The 19,578-nt window shown below is 36.4% G+C and overlaps 1 protein-coding gene across 1 annotated transcript in view; it reads left to right on the top strand.

Annotated features, from left to right (window-relative positions):
* The window catches only part of LOC149818443 (uncharacterized), a 1,135,480-nt gene that overhangs the window by 345,785 nt on the left and 770,117 nt on the right, over positions 1-19,578 (top strand). The gene's annotated exons all lie outside the window — the stretch shown is intronic.

Here is a 19,578-nt window from a genome sequence, read left to right as displayed (position 1 = left end):
CAATGGTAGCTCATTTCCTATCCTCTGTTTGGATCATGAGAACTCAATTTGCAAAACTGTCTAAACTAGGTATCACTAGATGATTGTGGTTACCTTAGCCGGCTCGTTGCAGTCTGTGACCTGCTAATCGTATGTTTATGATTAAATCATTTTCGCGCGCAGTTGTTGTATGTATCTGCAAGGTGATCCTCATATTTCTAGGCGTTGTGCCTCTTGATCACAATAAATATGGTTTTTCCCTTTTGGTTTATCTCTTCTTTTTCTTCTTTTCCAGCAATAAATAGTTCACTTTTATTTTGCTATCTCATAAATGTCATTCAATGAAAGTTGTTATAGTCTGCCTTTTGTGGTCTTAGGGTCCATTTTTCAGTGGTCCTGCATCCATAACATTGTTGGCTGTGATGGATTCAGTATCTTTCCTGACACAATTTTTTTTTTTGCCATCTCCTTTACCTGCTATTACACAACACTCACTTACCAGACACTCCGCACTGAAGTTTACATTTAGTCACCTGTGCTGCTGCTGTTCCACCTATTTGAGTGTGCCAGAACCGTTAGGAAAACTCGAGGACATGAGTACATTACTGTAGAATTTATTGCGGAATTTGATGTGGTACAGAAGGTGCCTTTGTTTGTGATATTCATTTTGACCCATCAACGGTGTATTTTGATATCCTAGTGGCACACATATAGGGACAACCTGTGATTCCTGATCATTTGACCAATGGATCAAATCTTCTGAATGGTCCAATCATTTCTTAGGCAAGTGCCTTTGCTAAAAAAAACAACAATAAAAGGGACTATCTGATCCATCTTTAGCAATTGCTGATGAGAAGTAACCAAGCATTATGCTAGCAAAGACATGACCCTGACAAGAGATATTAGGAGAGTGGCAACTATTATGGTAGAAGAAATTCCGGGAGTCATTTCTGCATCAAAAGGGTGAAAACGGGAGCCAATGCATGAAGCACCCATGATATCTTAAATTCTCTACTTACTGTTGCTTCAGAAAAAAAATCTTCTTGGGAAAACCATCTGGCATAATTATGGTGACTGCTCGATGATTTTTTTTTTTTTAACAGAATCATCAATCCCAATGTATCATTCAGGCCATTTCTGCATGCTTTACTCTAATTTCTTATTCTGTATATTGAATCGGATTTATATATGTTCTATAATTCTGTAAGCATCACTTCATACTTTATATTTGCTTATCAAACTGTTCATAAGGGTCTATGCCATGCTTTGTAACTTGTATGTTAGAATTTATACTTGCATCCCCTGCACTGTCTTCACAAACCAACTATGTTGTTGCACTTTTACTCAGCTACTTGCTCCTTTCCACTAAGTCTAACTGTTCCCTCATTTTCTCCAACTACACACATTCAAAACCTCCCACACACTTGCATAATCACTGCACTGTTACAGCAGCACCCTGCTGAAATATCATTTCATCTTTTCACAACCAGCATACACTCCCCATTCAACATAAGCACTCCTAGACTAATATACATGCATTCTATCCATCAACTTAGATATCATATCTTCATTATAGCTTAGGTTTTCCACAAACATTTTTTTTCTCGACCCAAGCATATCATTTAGGCTATGTGAACACACCCTTTTAGTTAGTCCAAGTATACCACTTTCGCATATGCATAGCATCTCATTCGACATTTTATCTCATATCCCTTGCATATTACATATATATTATCACTATATATAGCATGCATTCTAGTTCCAAAACAAACCCTCAGCTTTCCCTTTCATACTTAATGCTTTGCCTTATGCTAATTCTATTTCTGCAGGGAATGTGTAAGAAATATTGGTTTCCTTAGAAATTCATTATTTTCATATCAGTTCGGATTGTAATAGCTAGGTATAAATGAGGATTTACATTTTCTGTTTTAGATAGAATGGATGAGCATTATAAACATCATGAATTGCTCATTTTCATGCATTCTTTATACCTTTATTCTCACAAATGGTGAAACACGAATGACACGTGCACCATTTCGTAAGAGCTAAATTAATCCTAAGTTGATGATCCATATCAATGGCCATAGTCAGGGTATGGACAAAACTTAGTATTTTTATCTTTTACGAAATAAAACGCTGGATCCACACTGGATCCATTTTCAAAATTCATCATATTTCCTTAAATATTTTCTCCTTTTATTAGAATTTAATTTAAAATTGACTCAAAATATATACCAATGGCCATAGTCAGGGTATATTGAGAGTTAATTTCATTTTAAATTCTATAAAAGCACCAAATGTATTTTATTCTTCTCTTGAATTTAAATATAGATTATTATATAATATATTCAATGACCATAGTCAGGGATGTATTATATCTTTAATCTTATTCTAATTCAGTTCAAGAATAAGATAGCTTTTCAAAATTCAAAATCAAAATCTTTAAATTCATTCATCATTTAGGATAGAACTGCATCATATTTTCAAAAATTCATTCTTTTCAAAAACTCCAAGTAAACATTTTTCTTCAAATCTATCTTCAATCCTTATCAAATCCAATTCATTCTTTCAATTTTCAAAATTCTATTTCATTTTAAATCTCAGAATTCAATCTAACTCTGAGATTTCAAATTCATTTTATATTCAAATCAGATTTCAAAGTTCAAATTTGACTTTGAAATTCCAAATTCATTTATATTCAAATACTTCAAATCAAATCCAAAGTTCAATTTAACTTTGAGATTCTCTTCCTCTTCTAAATTTCAAAAATTCAAACCTCAAATTCAAGGTCTAAATTGACTTTGAAATTCATTTGTATATTCAAAGATCCAATTCCTGAATTTCATTTTCCAAAATTCAAATTCAATATTGGAAATATGGATTCATCTTCTAAATTCCAGATTCAAGCTTTGAAAGTCCAATTTGACTTTGGAATTCATTTGCATATTCAAAATTCAAATTCTCAAGTCAATTTTGGAAATTCCAAATCCAAAATTGGATCAACTTGGGTCCAGTTTTCTAAAAACAATTCTACATTGGATCTCAGACTTCAAATCCAATTCTCCTTTAGTATTCAGAGTCCAATTCCACTTTTGGATCTCAGACTTCAGATCCAATTCTCCTTTAAGATCCAGAATCCAACTCTATATTGGATCTCAGACTTCAAATCCAAATCCATCTTAGGATCCATAACCCAATTCTACATTTGGATCTCATACTTCAGATCCAAATCCATCTTAGGATCCAGATACCAATTCCACATGTTGGATCTTAGACTTCTGATCCAAATCCATCTTAGGATCCAGAACCCAATTTCAGATTTCAGATTTTAAATCCATCTTTAGATCCAATTCCATTCCCAATTTTAGATTTCAAATCCAATTCTATTTTTCAGATCTCATCCATTCTTAAATACCATTTGATTACCTCATATCCATTCCAAACTTAAAAATCCAAAATTAATTCCATCTCAAGTATTCATTTTCTTTCCTAAATTCAAATTCAAATTCAAAGTCCATTTCTGACTTTGAAACTTCACTTCCTTTCATTTCAAAGCTTCAAGTCATTCTTTTTCATTTATCCTTCCAAATCCTAATTTACTTCAGAAACTTAGAACTCCTCTGATTTATCTCAAGTTCTAAGTTGAATTAAATCATTTCTTCACTCCTTTACCAAGTTCATCTTCAGAATACTTGGAAATTTCTAAATCAATTTTTCAAAAAGAGCATACATCCTCGCATTGCACAAGCATGATTCTTTGTGCATTTTAGAGTTAGAATAAATTCTTAGATTATATTTAGGCAAAGCAAAAAGGCATAGACTCGATCCTTGGTTCGATTACCCCTGGTAAAGGCACCAGGAATGGTCGAACCTCGTACCGACGAGCGAATCCTGTCTCTCCTTTTCCCACAAATTTTCAAAACGGAGGCGAGTTATTTGCTAAATATTTTTTAAATCAAGGTCAAGTGAAAACCCGCAAAATAGTTCCTCTTCTCTCTCTCTTTCTTTTCTTTTCTCTTCTCTCTTTTTTTCTTTTCTCGCTTTTATTTTTCTCCCTTCAAAAAGGAGGAAAATAGAGGTTAGAAAAGGGAAAGAGAAGGAAGAGAGAGAAGCCAATAAGAGAAAGGAAAAATTTTGCGATGATCACACCTCCACCAATCTTCTTCCCAGACAGCAAATCCTGAAATACACAAGAACCTGGGTCAAATATAACTCGACAATTTAGTTCTTTTGTAAGCTGGCTTACGGATAATAAATTCTTAGGAAACTGTGGATCATGGAGAACATATTGAATCCGTAATGTAGGGGTAAAATGCACATCTCCTTGCCCCACCATTGGGGATAATCGACCATCTGCCAATTTAACATGACGAGGGAAAGATGTATGAACCAGTGTAGAGAAACTATGTGAATCTCCACAAAAGTGTTGAGAGGCGCCAGAATCAATAATCCATATCTTACCTCCATCATCCAACTGAGTACCCGCAGAGCATGCCACATCAGTCACTACAATAAAGGCAGACACAAATGCAGAACTCTAAGAAAGAAGTTGATCATATTCTGCACAACTGAGAGTAATCGTATTGGTTGAAGAAGTAGGCACAGGTTCAGTGATGGAAGAGACAACCAGAGTTGTTGCTTTGAGGAACGATAATGAGCTCTGAGGGTGACTTCTAGGGTTCTTATCCCAACAACGATCCTCGAGGTGCCCTTGCTTGCCACAATATGTACACTGAAGCTTGCTACGACCTCCACTGCCTCTTCCACGACCTCTGCCTCTGGAAGAACTAGGTAAACCATGCCCTCCTACATCAGTGACAACAAGAGCTGAAGTCTGAGAGTCTCCATGAGGCGAAGGAAGGGTAACAGCAAGATGACTTAACCGGTTGTAGGCATCAGCTAGAGTAGGGATCTCTAAGCTAGTAAGCATTTGCACCTTGGCTACTGAGTAATCTGGAGATAATCCCGATAGAAAACGAGCCACCATAGTCTACTCCTGATGGGTTTTATGATTAGTGCAGCAGGGAGGACGAACAGAGTTGAGCCTTTTATAGGCTGATTTAACTGATGCATAATATTGGGAAAGATTCTGATCACCCTGCTGCAACTGAAATATCTCTTGCTCAACTTACAAAATTCTACTGACATTTTTGTCTTGAGAGTACGTGTTACGTAATGAATCCCACATCTCCTTTGCAGTAGAATAGTAAATTAAGCCATCTGCAATATGTGGCTGAACATTGTTCATAATCCAAGACATAACAATGTCATTATCTTCCTGCCATGTGGCATATTTCCCAGTTTTCTCTGTTGGTTCCTTTTTTAACAAAATATGTTTTCGACGATGTCCTGACACAGACATCATAAAAGTCCTCGACCACCTTTTATAATTATTGTCGTCCAGCTTTACGGACGACCCATAAGAGAAGGGATTAGCAAAAGCTTTGTACTCTGCAGACACTTCAAACCTTTGTTCACCATCACTGGACTTTATTTCAGCCATGGTATTTCACTGCTGACAGTAGCTAGCTAATGAGCCGGATAATAATAATAACCAGAAAGTAATCACGAGCAAACTGATAGTAAAGAAATACATTCCAGCTGAAATAAAATCCTTGTCTTGCAATATATATATATATATATATATATATATATATATATATATATATATATATATATATATATCACAGACGCCACTAGCAAGATAATAAATCTGATCACCACTATAAAAATTAATTTTAGATGACAAAAATTGATTTCACATCTGAACTTCAACAAAAAATAATCAGATCTGATTAAATCTGATTCCAACAACATCAAGCACTACAGATTTAATGCCTACCACATCAACACGACTCTGATACGAGCAAATCTGATTCCAACGACAGCAAGCACTACAGATTTAACACCAACCACATCAACACGACTCTGATACGAGCAACAGTCAGTCAGCCACACCATTCAAATCTGTTCCAACATCAACGCTCCACGCTACACGACATCCAATTACTGCACGATCTCAGATCTGCTCCACCCAATCACAAAATGATTGCTGATCTGATGCAACATGATCATGATGTTAGATCTGCTCCACGCAATCTCCACATGATGGTAGATCTGATGCACCACGATCCATCAATATTACTAAGGCGTCATCAACAAGGAGCAAAAGAGGAACACACGATCTAGGGTGTCTGATCAGATCTGCATATTGTGTAGAACTAGTCAGATCCCAGGTCGTGAGACTGAGGAAAGAACCTAGGGTTCGATCAAAAGGAAGATCGAACAAACTAGATATAGGCTAGGAGGAGAGAAGAAGAAAGAAAAAAACTATGATAAAGAGGGAAGAAAGAAATTCAGCCTAGGCGTTAGATTCTCCCAAGAACGAGAGGCTTTGATACCATGTTGAAACTTGGTTTGAGAAAAGATAGAAAAGTACCTTCACGATTAGCCCTAATCACCCTTAAGTAGTGATTAGGGTCAATAAAGAAAATTACAAAAGAGACCATTAAAAGTTAAAATATAAACAAGACCAACTGATAACTTTTTTGATTTCCAATAAACCCCTCACGATAATAACTCTCAACTGTATATAAGTTATAAAAATAATGCAAAAGGGGTTATATGAAATTTAATCATCTTACCTAGGGTTTACACCAGAGTTACCAGTCAAGGAAGCGGGAGCGGGAAACGATACGAGAAGCGGGAGCGGGAAGCGAGACACTTTCAAAAATTTAGGAAGCGGGGAAGCGTGGGACCACTAAGAAGAAAATTACGAACCGTCTCGGAAGCGACCAAGGAAGCGAACCGGAAGCGACCTAGGAAGCGAACCAGAAGCGAGGGGGAAGCGCGCTACCCAAAAAAGGGGATGCTTCCCCACACATTTCGGAAGTGCGACGTTTCGTGCTTCCGAAGCGCGCTTCGGGGAAGCGCGCTTCCCCTTTTACCTAGGCGCTTCCGGTAACTCTGGTTTACACTTTCTTCTTCCTCTTTGCTAACTCCATTCCAAAAGGCCCAATAGCAGTTCTATATCTTATGAGTTGGTCTAGTAGTGTGTCTCGATCCTCTTCGCTTTGAACAAGATGATTGACACAATCATATAAGTCATTCTTTATCTCCTCATTGGACTCGATATTTTTATACTTATAATATATGGCTGGATTCAAATATAGGTTTGTTGCATGCAAAGGTTTGTGCAATTGATTGCTCCACCTTTTATCGATTATCTCCCAAACCCAGCCGTATATTTGTTTATCATCACACACATTTACCTACTAAGTAAAAGAATTGAAAGTAACCATTATAGAAGCTAAGATAAAATGTAATTTACAATTAGTAGAATACAAAAAAATTATTTTATAATTATACTTTTATTTGTTCCTTTCCACGATCCATTTTCTTGTAGATGTAACCCATAGCAGGCTTTTCATCGCTATCAACCAATCGAAGCATGTCAAACAAGGGGGCCATTGTTTTCAGAGCACAACTCACTCTCTTCTAAAATTTTGAACTCAAAATCATGCTTTCACATCTTTTACCAACTGACGTTTTTGAAAAACTATTTTTTTCCCAATCATCTATTAGAAATATGAACTTTAGGCATTTTTTCCAATTATATATGCTTTCTAGAGTAAAAAAATGGCAAATTTTGTCACTGCAGGCCTATGTAAGTCCTTTTGTGTGTGTGCTCTCATCATACTCAACACTTGAGAATGTTTGTAATGAATACCACCAATTGCCTTGCTTTTCCGGAAATGTTCTTTAACTCTTTCAATTATCCTATATATTCCAACATCATATTTATACAATGTGCAGCACAAAGAGTCCAAACTAAATGCTTTTTCTTATCCATAAATAATTTACCTGCTTTCACATAGTTTGAGGTATTATCAATAACAACTTGAACCATATTCTCCTCCCAAACTTCAACAATATCATTCAACAATGCAAAAAGCAAATTTGCATCTTTTACTTCATTTGATGCATCAACTGATTTCAAAAACATTGTTCCCAAAAGGCAATTAACAAAAAAATTAATGAGTGTACACCCTTTTGTATCCATGTTTGGACCAATGCACTTTGTATTGGTCCAAGAACTCCTTCATTTTCTTCATTTCTTTATTCAAAAGTAGTTCTCGCAACTCGTGATATGATGGAGGCTTCATCCCTGGTTCAAATTGGCCTATAGCTTCAATCATACTGTAAAATGAAGGCAACTTTGCTGTATTAAAAGGTATTCCACCGTCATAAAATCACCTATTAATGTACTCGTACACTGTTTCTCTTTTTTCCTTTTTGAAGCAATTTTCAAACATAGTTTGTTTGTTTGCTTGCCTTCCTTTCTTTGTTGAATCACTTTGAAAGTATAGATCCATAGCCCTTTTGGTCTAAAGCCGAATGTACTACTCCCCTCCATCTATGAAACTGCATTCACGTCCTTCGCCATAATCGGAAGCTGAGAATAAACTTTCATTTCTTTCGTATATATTAACCGTCTCTCTCTTATTTTTTTCATCTCTATTCTTCTTTGATTCCTCCATGTACTTAGAAAGTACTTGCTTGATTTCTGCAATTGTCTTATCATAAGCCTTCACTTTTCTTCCAATCCCAAGTAGATGCCGTTTTATTTTATATATACATCCTTTATAAGTTCAACATTTAAGGTATGTCATAGAATTCAGATCTTGTTTATCCTTAATATAGGCCCACTCCCATGCTGGATCACCTGATTTTCTCTTAAAGTTCTGAATATGTTCCAAATTTGAAAATGTGGACCCACTAGCACTTACAGATGAAGCCCCCTTCCATTGTTCTAAAAAATGATAAGAATCTAAAAAAAGGCAACATCTAAATTTGCTAAATAAAAAGGAGTAAGCAACAAATAACATATCAGCAAATTATGAATTCATAATAAAAAAACCCTTAAGTTTTTTTTTTTTAATTGCAGCACACATTTAATGACAACTTTAACAGGAGCAAACCCTAGGTTTTTTATTAACTATAAAAAATTTTAGGTGTGTTTTTAACAATATTGAAAACTTAGATGTGTTTTTTATAATCAACCAAAATTTAGGTGTTTTTTTTTAAAATGTCCCCCAAAAAACATAGTTAAACCTAATTTGAGTTGGGTTCTGGTCATTATTTTATGCCTATCCTGATGTTTGGGTTTGGGCTCAGTCAGATACCAGACATGGATCCGGCCCATTGACTGCCCAAGATGAGATCTGTGAACTTATACCCAAACAAATGTTTATATGTGCACTTATACCCTAACAAATGTATATCTGTGCCCAAACATGCAACATTGGAAATAGCCAGTAACAAAAATTGGAGTGTGGCTGAGATTTGTTCGGATCACAGTAAATCTTTTTAGAAGAATTTCTAACTTGTCCGCACGGGAATTTGTAGGGGATTTTCAAAAAATGATTGGTTTTCTTTCATAGAATCAGTAATTTAGAGAAAAAGTCAAAAGGAAATTTACAAAAGCCAACAAGCGAAAATGTTTGGTTTATAAGAGGAAAAAAAGAGAAAAACATAACTGCCACAACATAGATGAAAATATTATTCATGGCAGCATTGATCCCAATTTCATGGAGATACTCTTTACACTGGTGTATAAAGCAGAGCTACTAGAAGCTTCTTAGACAGGTGGGAAGCTCGCTTCCTGGAAACTCGCTTCAGAAGCGTGATACTCCTCGCTTCCGAAACTTGATGAGAACCTCGATTCCCCCATGCTTCTCCTATGCTTTCCACACGCCTCATCTATTCTTCTTATATGTTCTCTTACTCAACTTTTCTTGTTTTTTATGTGTTTTCTCTCACTTTTCTCACTCACTTCCATGTGCTTTCTCTAAATTGGTAGTCATCATTTTTAGATTTTGTTATACATTTAATTCTTACACTAAAAAAACATGAAATTTAATATTCGTCACTTTTATTTTAGTTTTTATTTGTGTTTCATTTTGATTTTCATTCAATTCATATATTTCTTTTATTTATTCTTCGCTTCCCGCTTCCTATATATTTTAAAATGCATTGCTTCTCGCTTCCGCTTTCTGTATCGTTTCCCGCTTCCATTTCCTAGTCTGGCAACCTTGGTATAAAGTGATCCTAATAAACCGATAATGTCTATTTAGTACAAATATGACACCCAACAGTTTGCTTCATCACTCTTTTTTTTTATAGGCAAGCCATCACTGAGCATTTGATTTTCTAGATTTATATTCTGATCAAATATATCACACTCACATCATTGGAATCACACCACAGAGCCAGCCTAAACTGTGAAGTGTGAACTCAAAAGGACAGTTTAAAAATGTTAAAAAAAATGTGAAATGTTAAACAAAATGCTACCAAATAATGTTCCAAAATATGATGAAGAAAACTGTGGCACCAACAGCTTGAAACACTGAACACATTATTAGAATACTTTAATTTTTTTTCTTCACTTACCTTTGTTTATAAGGTTCATATGGAGAGTACAACTTTTAAGAGAGAGAGAGAGAGAGAGAGAGGTAGCGGTACCTATAGAGGGAGGAGAAGGTTGACCTTCATCGGCTCTGCCCTAGAGAGAGAAAGGAGAGAGAACGGAGCGAGAGAGAGTGGAGCGAAAAAAGGGGAAAAATGACCCTTTTCCCCCTTTTATACATGTTGATAACAGTCAACGGAAAAAAAATACCGACCTAGGCTTATGCCTAGGCACCACCTTTGACAACTAAGCTTACCACTAACTAATGCTAAAATCCATAAGTACCCCTGAAAAAATGAAATGTACACATAAATACAAAGAGGGGGTACCACACTAAATGTAATACACATATGATACATAAGTCTCATATGTGATTTAACATAAGAAGGGAGAATATAGCTGTAAATTCATAAAACGATATTAAAGGCAAAATATCACAATATTTTAAAAATATCATAAATTTATATATGTTATGATATTATCGTGATAATATCATGATATTATAAGTTGCCTTTTACTTTTTATTATATCTTAACTATGTTTTTCTTCTTTCTTTTGTTTTTTTACTTATTTTTTGTATTATGTGTTGCTTTTCTCACTTATTGCTACTGTTTTTAAAATTTTTTTAAGCACCAAGTTTATATTTATCAACCAAACCTATAGAAATTGCCTTGCTAAGACATGTCCGAGACTGATATTTGTGACTATGATAATATATATTTTTTATATTTATATAATGCATGTCTACCTATTTTATTGCTTGTTGATCATTGATTTATATTTTATACTACTGTGATATAAAAATTTCTAAAATATTGTTTATTCTGTTTGATGCCATTATTTGGGCTATTTCTTGATTCTTTCTTTCCTGTGTTCACTTATTCTCAACTTTTATGTGTTGCTTACTTTGTTAGCCTTCACATGACAGCTTTCAGATGATGAAGGTGAACCAAATGAGAGCAGCAGCAACAAAACCGGGGAAAATTCAAGTTTATGTGAACATAAAATCCTCACAAGTTTCTCCATTGATTCATGGTGCCAACAGATCATGAATCAACAAAACATCTCTGTGCTTCCTAATCTGTTAAATGGATTCTGGGTTGCATGCCATTATGGAAGTGATAACTCTGATGCTCTATTATACAAGATTCAGACAAGAGCAGCTTTCTGCAAGGTTTTGTTAATTGTGCTTCATGAAGCAGACAGTATATTTCGAAGATTATTGGGAATGTCAAGCTCTGGTTGCAAGGACACTGTACTGAGCTTGCAAAATACTTCAAAATGGGCCTCAGTGAAACCACTGGTTAAGTCTTACATCAAAAGTACATTGTATCTTCTGACTCAGGCTACAGATACACAGATAATTGTCTTCGTTCTTTCTCGGCTCAGAGATTCAGTTATATTTTTAGTCGCATTTCCAGTTTTGCTACAAAGGCTTAGCAAGGTAACTGTTGTTGAACAAGCTAGAATCTATTGAGAAGCAAAAGATATGCAGATGTATGCGTAAACATGCACGGATGTGCCCCATGCTATCCATGTGCATGCTTGTATTTGTGTGCTGACGTGGTCATGTCTGTGTTTTTCCAAAAAACATGTTTGTTTTTTAGTTTTATGCTTTGTTCATTACATTAGGCCATTTCTACGGCAAAATCGTGAGACTTCTTTTAAATGCAATGAAGTTTCCAGGATCTATATTGCATGATCCTGCTGGTACAACAGAAAGGATATATTTGGTATTTCTTTGGGAGAAAAGTTTTCTTTATGAGGAAAGACGTAGGGAACAAGGGGTTTCAGTGCTAAATTTTTTAATGAGCAAATGTGGTTATTTCACAAAATTCATTTATTGCAGATGGAAAACCCTTTTTAGGTGTTTGCATCTATTATTTCATAATAATTCATATTTTGAGAAAGGTTTTTTCCTTGTTTGTCTCAAAGTGCTTGTCCATCACATGGGAAGAGGTGTACTTAATCTGCCCGGAGGTCACATAGATTGGAACCCCTACAGTTAACTTATTATCATTATACATGAGATTGATTTGAACCGTTGCTGTTACACTCGGCTATTGCAAGGGCATTCTTGTGATGAATGTCTAATAACTTATTACTTAATGGATTTTTATTATCTCATATGTGAGGTGATTGCAGATTGCCATCCACCTATGGGCAACTGGAGGAGGGAGAGTCTCTTTGGCAGCATTCTTACTCATCCGAAGCATGGTTCTGCAGTTAAATTCAGATTGCTATGATTCCTTCCTAACGAACATGTACAGAACATTTTTGGCACACTCCAAATTTGTTGAACCGGAAAACATAAAACATATCCAGTTTCTTGCTGATTCTGTTGTGGAGTTGTACTCACTAGATATTGCTAAGTCTTACCAGAAGGCATCCATCCTTATACAGCACCTTTCCAAGGTTTTGCAGCATGCCCTCAAAACCAAGACGGAGGTCAGTTTTTCAGCTCATGCATATCACAATTTTAAAAGCCAAATTAGTTTGCTAGTTATCGTGTCTAATTGTTTCTGCTTGTCCATCTATACATAATGTAGAATATTGCAGTTATTGAATATATTAAAAAGTCTAAGATTTTAGGTTATTGAATATTGTAATATTATGCATTATTGGATGTTTTGGTACCCTTTTTGGTTATAGTATATCAAAAAGCTTAGCCTTTCAAAAGGAAATATTTATGTAGAACCTATATATATGAAATATGATGTTACAATATAAAGAAAATTCCTCAGATCTAGTAAACCATCTCCCCCCACTCCTTCACTTTCTCTCTCTGTGAAACTTGCTAGGCCCTTGTTTGGTGCCTTCTTTGATAATGGGAAACTCCTAATAATACTTAATATCCCAAAAAAGAAAAAAAAAATTCTGAAAGAACAAAAGCACAATTTATAATACTTGTACAGTGTAGTCGATTGAACCTCAACCTTGCGAAATGATGAACATTATGTATGTAACAAACAAACCTTCTCATTTCCTTAAGAGTCATTGACACTTCCAATTCTGTAGATTGGACTGCAGAATTTGCAATTTGATCAAGCCACATGATCAAGATATAGCTGGATAGATGTCAGACACATCTAGGGATGTAACTGGGTTGGATGTGGTTTCAATGTAGGCATAATTGGATATAACCGATGTCACATGGACTCGGTTAGGAGGTCGATGCACCCGTGTCGACACGCCCCGACACGGGTGCGGCTTCAGACACGGGGCAGACTCGGTCAATGCATCGGGGCCGAGTCCGTCCACTTTATAGACTCGGTCAACTTTGACCGAGCCTATTGTTGTCCATATTTAAAATTTATTTTGGACTCGGGTCGGGTCCGATCCGGACCCGATCCGGATCCAAAATGTTTATCGGGGTCGGGGCCGAACCCTAAAGAGGCTACGCAAGGGGAGGGGCTTATGACAGACCCCTCCCCGCTGATCTTTCCCTCTCCCCCAGCCGTCCCTCGCTCTTCATCCCCTTCAGTCTCGCCGGCGACCCAGACCCTGACGATCGTAGCCGCAGCCAGCCACCGGTCCTCTCAGGTATGCACTCCTCCCTCTTCCGTTCTTCTTCCCCTTCGTCCGGTAGGGGGCGGATCCCCCTGCCTCGTTCGTGTGTTCCGACAGGGGATGGAGGCCCCTGCTTGAGTTTATTTTTCAGTAGGGGGCTCCCGTGCCTCAGATTTATTTTTCTACAGGGGGCTGCCCCCTGCGTCAGATCTGTTTTCCGGTAGGGGGCTCCGCCCCCTGCCTCAGTTTATTTTTTGGCAGGGGGCGGAGCCCCCTACCTCGTTCGTGTTTTCCAACAGGGGGTGGAGGCCCCTGTCTCAGTTTATTTTCCGGCAGGGGGCTCCCCTGCCTCAAATCTGTTTTTCGGCAGGGGGCTGCCCCCTGCCTCAGATCTGTTTTCCGGCAGGGGTCTCCACCCCCTACCTCAGTCGCAGGTTTTCGGCAGGGGGCGGAGCCCGTCTCAGATCTGTTTTCTGATAGGGGGCTCTCCCCCTTGCCTCAACCCCTGCCTTTGTTATTTTCTATCAAGCACACAGTTAGAGGGGTGGAGCTCTTGTTACTATTTTTTTGAAGTGTTTATTAACTTTATTTACATATTTTCTATTCACTTTTCACTTTTCAGATATAATGGCGAGTTCTAGTGGTGTCAATAGAGTTGGTTCAAGTTTAACTCTAAATTAGAAGTTTCTCAACCACTTTGGAGGCTTGTGACAAAAGGGATAAAAAGCTAGTGGTGGTAGTGGTGGGAATGTGCAGTTTCATTGTAATTTATGTACGATTGTTTTCACGGGTTCTTATACGCGTGTGAAAGCACATCTTTTGCATATTCGTGGTCAAGGAATTAGGCAATGTTCTGGGGTTGATAAAGACTTGTTAAAGCAATTAAAGAAAGGACAAGAGGAAGCTGAAAAGAAGAAAATTACAGAGATGAGAAGCGATTCGAGCTTTTGAAGAAAAGAAAGATGGAAGACAATAAAACAATACAAGGATCATTCAAAAACATGGCAAGAGCAGAAATTGATAAAAAGATTGGTCGATTCTTTTACTCAAGCTCAATTCTTTTTAATGTAGCTAGAAGTCCATACTGGAAAGATATGATTACATCTTTGACTAATTGTAATTTGAGTGGTTATATGCCTCCTAGTTCAGAAAAACTAAGAACAGTTTTTCTTGCAGAGGAAAAAAATAGAATTGAAGACTTGTTAGAGACCAAAAAATTTGCATGAAAACGTCATGAAGTGTCTATTGTTTCTGATGGGTGGACTGATATACAAAGGCGTCCACTGATAAACTTCAATGCTTACTCACTTAATGAGCCAATCTTTTTGAAGACTCTTGATCAGAGTTACCGGAAGCGCCTAGCTAAAGGGGGAAGCGCGCTTCCCCGAAGCGCGCTTCAGAAGCACGAAACGTCGCGCTTTCAAAGCGTGGGGGGAAGCGTCCCCCTTTTTTGTGAAGCGCGCTTCCCTTTAATGGGGGACGTGTTTCCCTTTAATGGGGGACGCGTTTCCCTTTAATGGGAAGCGCGCTTCCCATCACGCTTCCCCCTCGCTTCCCCTATTTTTTTTCAATTTTTTTGTATTTTTTATTTTTTATTTTTATTTTTTTCGCTTCCCCCTCGCTTCCGAGACGCTTCCTAGGTCGCTTCCGAGACGCTTCCGAGACACTTCCCGAATCGCTCCTAAGTGGTCCCACGCTTCCCCGCTTCCTAAAATTTTGAAAGTGCCTCGCTTCCCGCTCCCGCTTCCCGTATCGCTTCCCGCTCCTGCTTCCTCAACTGGCAACCATGCTCTTGATGCATCTGGGGAGTATAAAGATGTTGAATATTTAAAGAGATTATTTGTTGAAGTGATAAAATAAGTGGGTGAAGAAAGTGTGGTGCAAATCATTACTGACAACGCTTCAGTTTGCAATCGTGCATGAATGAATTTGGCAAGTGAAGATATGTATTCACATATTTTTTGGACTCCTTGTGCAGCACACAGTTTAAATTTGGCACTTAAGAGTATATACAATCCATCAAAAGATAATGCACATGCACATGAAATGTGTTTATAGATTGAGGAAATAGAGCATGATCGAAATATTAGAAATTTTGTTGTAAACCATCATCATGCCCTTTCTATATTTAATCGGCATTCTGATCTCAAGTTACTGAAAGTTGCTGAAACTCGTTTTGCTTCTCATTGTTATGATGCAAAGAATTAAGCAACTCAAGAATGCATTGATGATGATGGTGGCTGATAAAGATTGAGATTTTTATTGCACTGAAGATGATGTTAAGTCTCAAGCTATCAAAAAATGCATCTGTGATGATTTTTGGTGAGATAAACTTACACATTTTGTTGAATTTACAGAGCCTATTTGGGAAATGTTGAGAGAAGTTGAGAGAGATATACTCATGCTTCATAGAATTTATGAAGCGTGGGACAATAAGATTGAAAAAGTTCAAAGTATCATTTTTAAACATGAGAAGAAAGATGTTGCACTTGATGATTCAGAATTTTACAATTATGTACATTCAGTTTTAGTGAGAAGATGAGATAAAAGCAATACACTTTTGCATTGCATGGCACACTCTCTCAATCCAAAATATTATGCAAAAAAATGGTTGACAACAGGTGTTGGTCGTGTTTTTCCAAATGAAGATCGTGAGATATCAAGGAACAAAATGATATATTTGGGAAGACTTTTTAATGATCCTCACATGTTTAAGGTTGTAAATAGTGAGTTTGAAAAGTTCTTTACTGGAAGATTTGATTCTTTAGCAACACTCATAGCAAGGGACGGAGAAGATCCCCTTAATTGGTGGGCAACATATGGATCAGATACACCAAATCTGCAACGTCTTGCAATGAAGTTGTTATCCCAACTTGCTACATCATCGTGTTGTGAAAGAAATTGGACTCACATATGTTCAAATTCACAACATTAAAAGAAACAAACTCACTAGTAAAAGAGCAGAGGATTTGGTTTATGTTCACTCTAATCTACGATTAATTTCTCGTCACACCAAAGATGAGTATATGTACTTTTTTTTCTTTTGTATTCAAAGTTCGTATTTAAATATTTATATTCAAAGTTTGAAGTTAGATACTAATTTAATCATATTTTGATGTAGTTGTGAACCATCTAAGTATTGAGATGTAAATCCAAAAGATTTTGACTTGGAGGGAGAACATGATTTGCATACTCTCAACATGGACTACCTCGATCTTGTTCTTCCCTCTAATTCAGACGATGAGGTAGATTTATGATAAGTTTTGTTGTTATCACACTCACAAGCTTCTTTATGTGTTATATTTTGGTAAGTTTGTGTTGTTACTTCAATAGAATTACTTTTTTATTTTTGCTGTAAAATTTACAATCTTATTATTAATTTATTGTTATATATATAATTATATATATATTTTTAAAATATATATAGCCGAGTCCCCGTCTTCAAAATTTTTGAAATTATGCCGCACCCGTACCCGCACCCATACCCGTACCCATACCCGTACCCGCACCCGCACATGCACCTGCACCTGCACCCATGTGACATAGGATGTAACCTAATCAGACTTGGAGTTGGATGAAGAGATGGGTGAGAAAAGCCTTTAGCAAGCCAGATCCTATCAGCGTAATTTGTGTGTGTTGGTTCTGAACCATGATGCCATATGCTGATGTGCACTATTGTTTGCATGAATATAACCCGCAAATGTTAGATGTATGTTATCGTCACAAAATTTTTCCCGTCTTCCCTTCCTTGCGGAAGAGAAAGAGGGAAATGCTTTCGCGATTTAAACTTGACCGGATTTCGGAAATTGTTTTGAAATACTCGCCTCCGTTTTGAAAATTGCGGGAAAATCTACGGGATGGGGCTCGACCTGTCGGTACGAGGTTCGACCGTTCCTGCCGCCTTTAACAGGGGTAATCGAACCAAGGACCAAAATTGTGCTTGACTTAGTGAAATTACCGAAATCATGTTCTATCCTAAATGCACAGAGAATTCAGGCATGTGCTATGATATTTTTGGAAAATGTAAATTAGAAAATATGATGTATGCTTAGAAAACATTTGGAGTTGAAAAGCATTTCTCAGGAAAAGATGGAAATCAATCTCTCAGGAAACTCAGACGAAGAAGGTTTGAAATTTCGAGAAAGTTTATAAAAAGTTGGAAAATCTTGAAGAAGTGAGAATCTCGAGAAAATCTTGAGAAATTTATAAGGACTTGAAAAACCATGAAGAAATGAGAATTTCAGGAAAATTTTGAGTAAGTTTATAAAGACTTGGAAAACCATGCAGAAATGATAATTTCGGGAAAATGGAAGGAATTCTTGAGAAAAGATGAACATTTGAGAAGGAAAGCACTTGTTGGGAAAACTCGGACTTTGAGAATTTTCTTAGGAAAATGATAGAAAAAATTATGGGAAAGGTTCATTGGAAGAATGAAACTTAGAACTTGGGAAATTGAAATCCTGAAAACATTGTCCTTGAAATCTCTGAAAATCGATTTCTGATTCTTGAGAAATATGAAAATTCCTTTTGAAAATGGATCTTAAGAAAATAACTTTTTAAGGAAAATCATGGGAAAACTGTGATTTGGGAAATCCAACTCCGAATATCATCATAGTTTCTTGAGAAAATTGATTCCATGAAGTGAAAATCTATTGAGAAAATCATGAGAAAAACAAATGATGCAGATGATGTGAATGAATGAATGCACTTTTGAAAATATTTCTGAAAATTTTATTGGAAAAATGTGGATTAAGCCAAAGTAAATCCTTCATATATTCTGACTGTGGCCATGAATATATTTAGGGTTTATTTGAGTTAATTCACAATATTTTGAAAACATTGGAAATATGAGGTGCATTTTCAAGATAGCCTAAGAGTGTAGGCTCAATGTGACTGGTAGAGAGATGATGGATCTGGGTCTCGTCCATATTCCGACTAGGGCCGTAAATATGGACTCCACCGAGTTCATCAACTCTCTAAGAGTTGGTGCACGTGCCATTCGTGTTCATCCACGGTGAATTTGGAAAATTGAGATATATGCATCATATAATCAGGATATTACTGAAATCAAACTATATGAGATGCGGCCTAATCTAAGCAGTAAAAGTAAATCTTATTCCAAGGTTTACATTGGATTGTTACATTGCATAACATAAAGTAAAAGAAAATTGAAATGGATCCAAGGAATCTGCCTCTTCTAGATTTTCCTGCAAAATGAGAGTTAGTACAAAATAACCAAAGAAATGGACATATATATATAATATATACAACGAAGAGACATATACATATATCAAAATGCTAAAATAGGTGCTAAAGGTCATGTAACGATGGAGGTGTAACTATATGAGAAAATATATGGATGTTCATACATGGAAATGAGAGCACATAAAGATATATATATATATATATATATATATATATATATATATATAAGTATATATCTATGTATATATACATATATACATATATATATATATACATATATACGTATACATATAGGTAGATATACCTAGATATACATATATATATAGAAATAAAATGAGAAAATATATGCACTAATGGAAATTTTACAAAATGGGTAAAATCAGAAAATATGGATATACACAGTTTTTGTAGGTAAC

Source organism: Nuphar pumila, chromosome 13, assembly GCF_984573655.1.
Source record: "Nuphar pumila chromosome 13, dmNupPumi1.hap1.1, whole genome shotgun sequence".
Lineage (NCBI taxonomy): Eukaryota > Viridiplantae > Streptophyta > Magnoliopsida > Nymphaeales > Nymphaeaceae > Nuphar > Nuphar pumila.
Note: the sequence above shows the minus strand (reverse complement) of the source record. Positions and strands in the feature narration are given on the sequence as shown.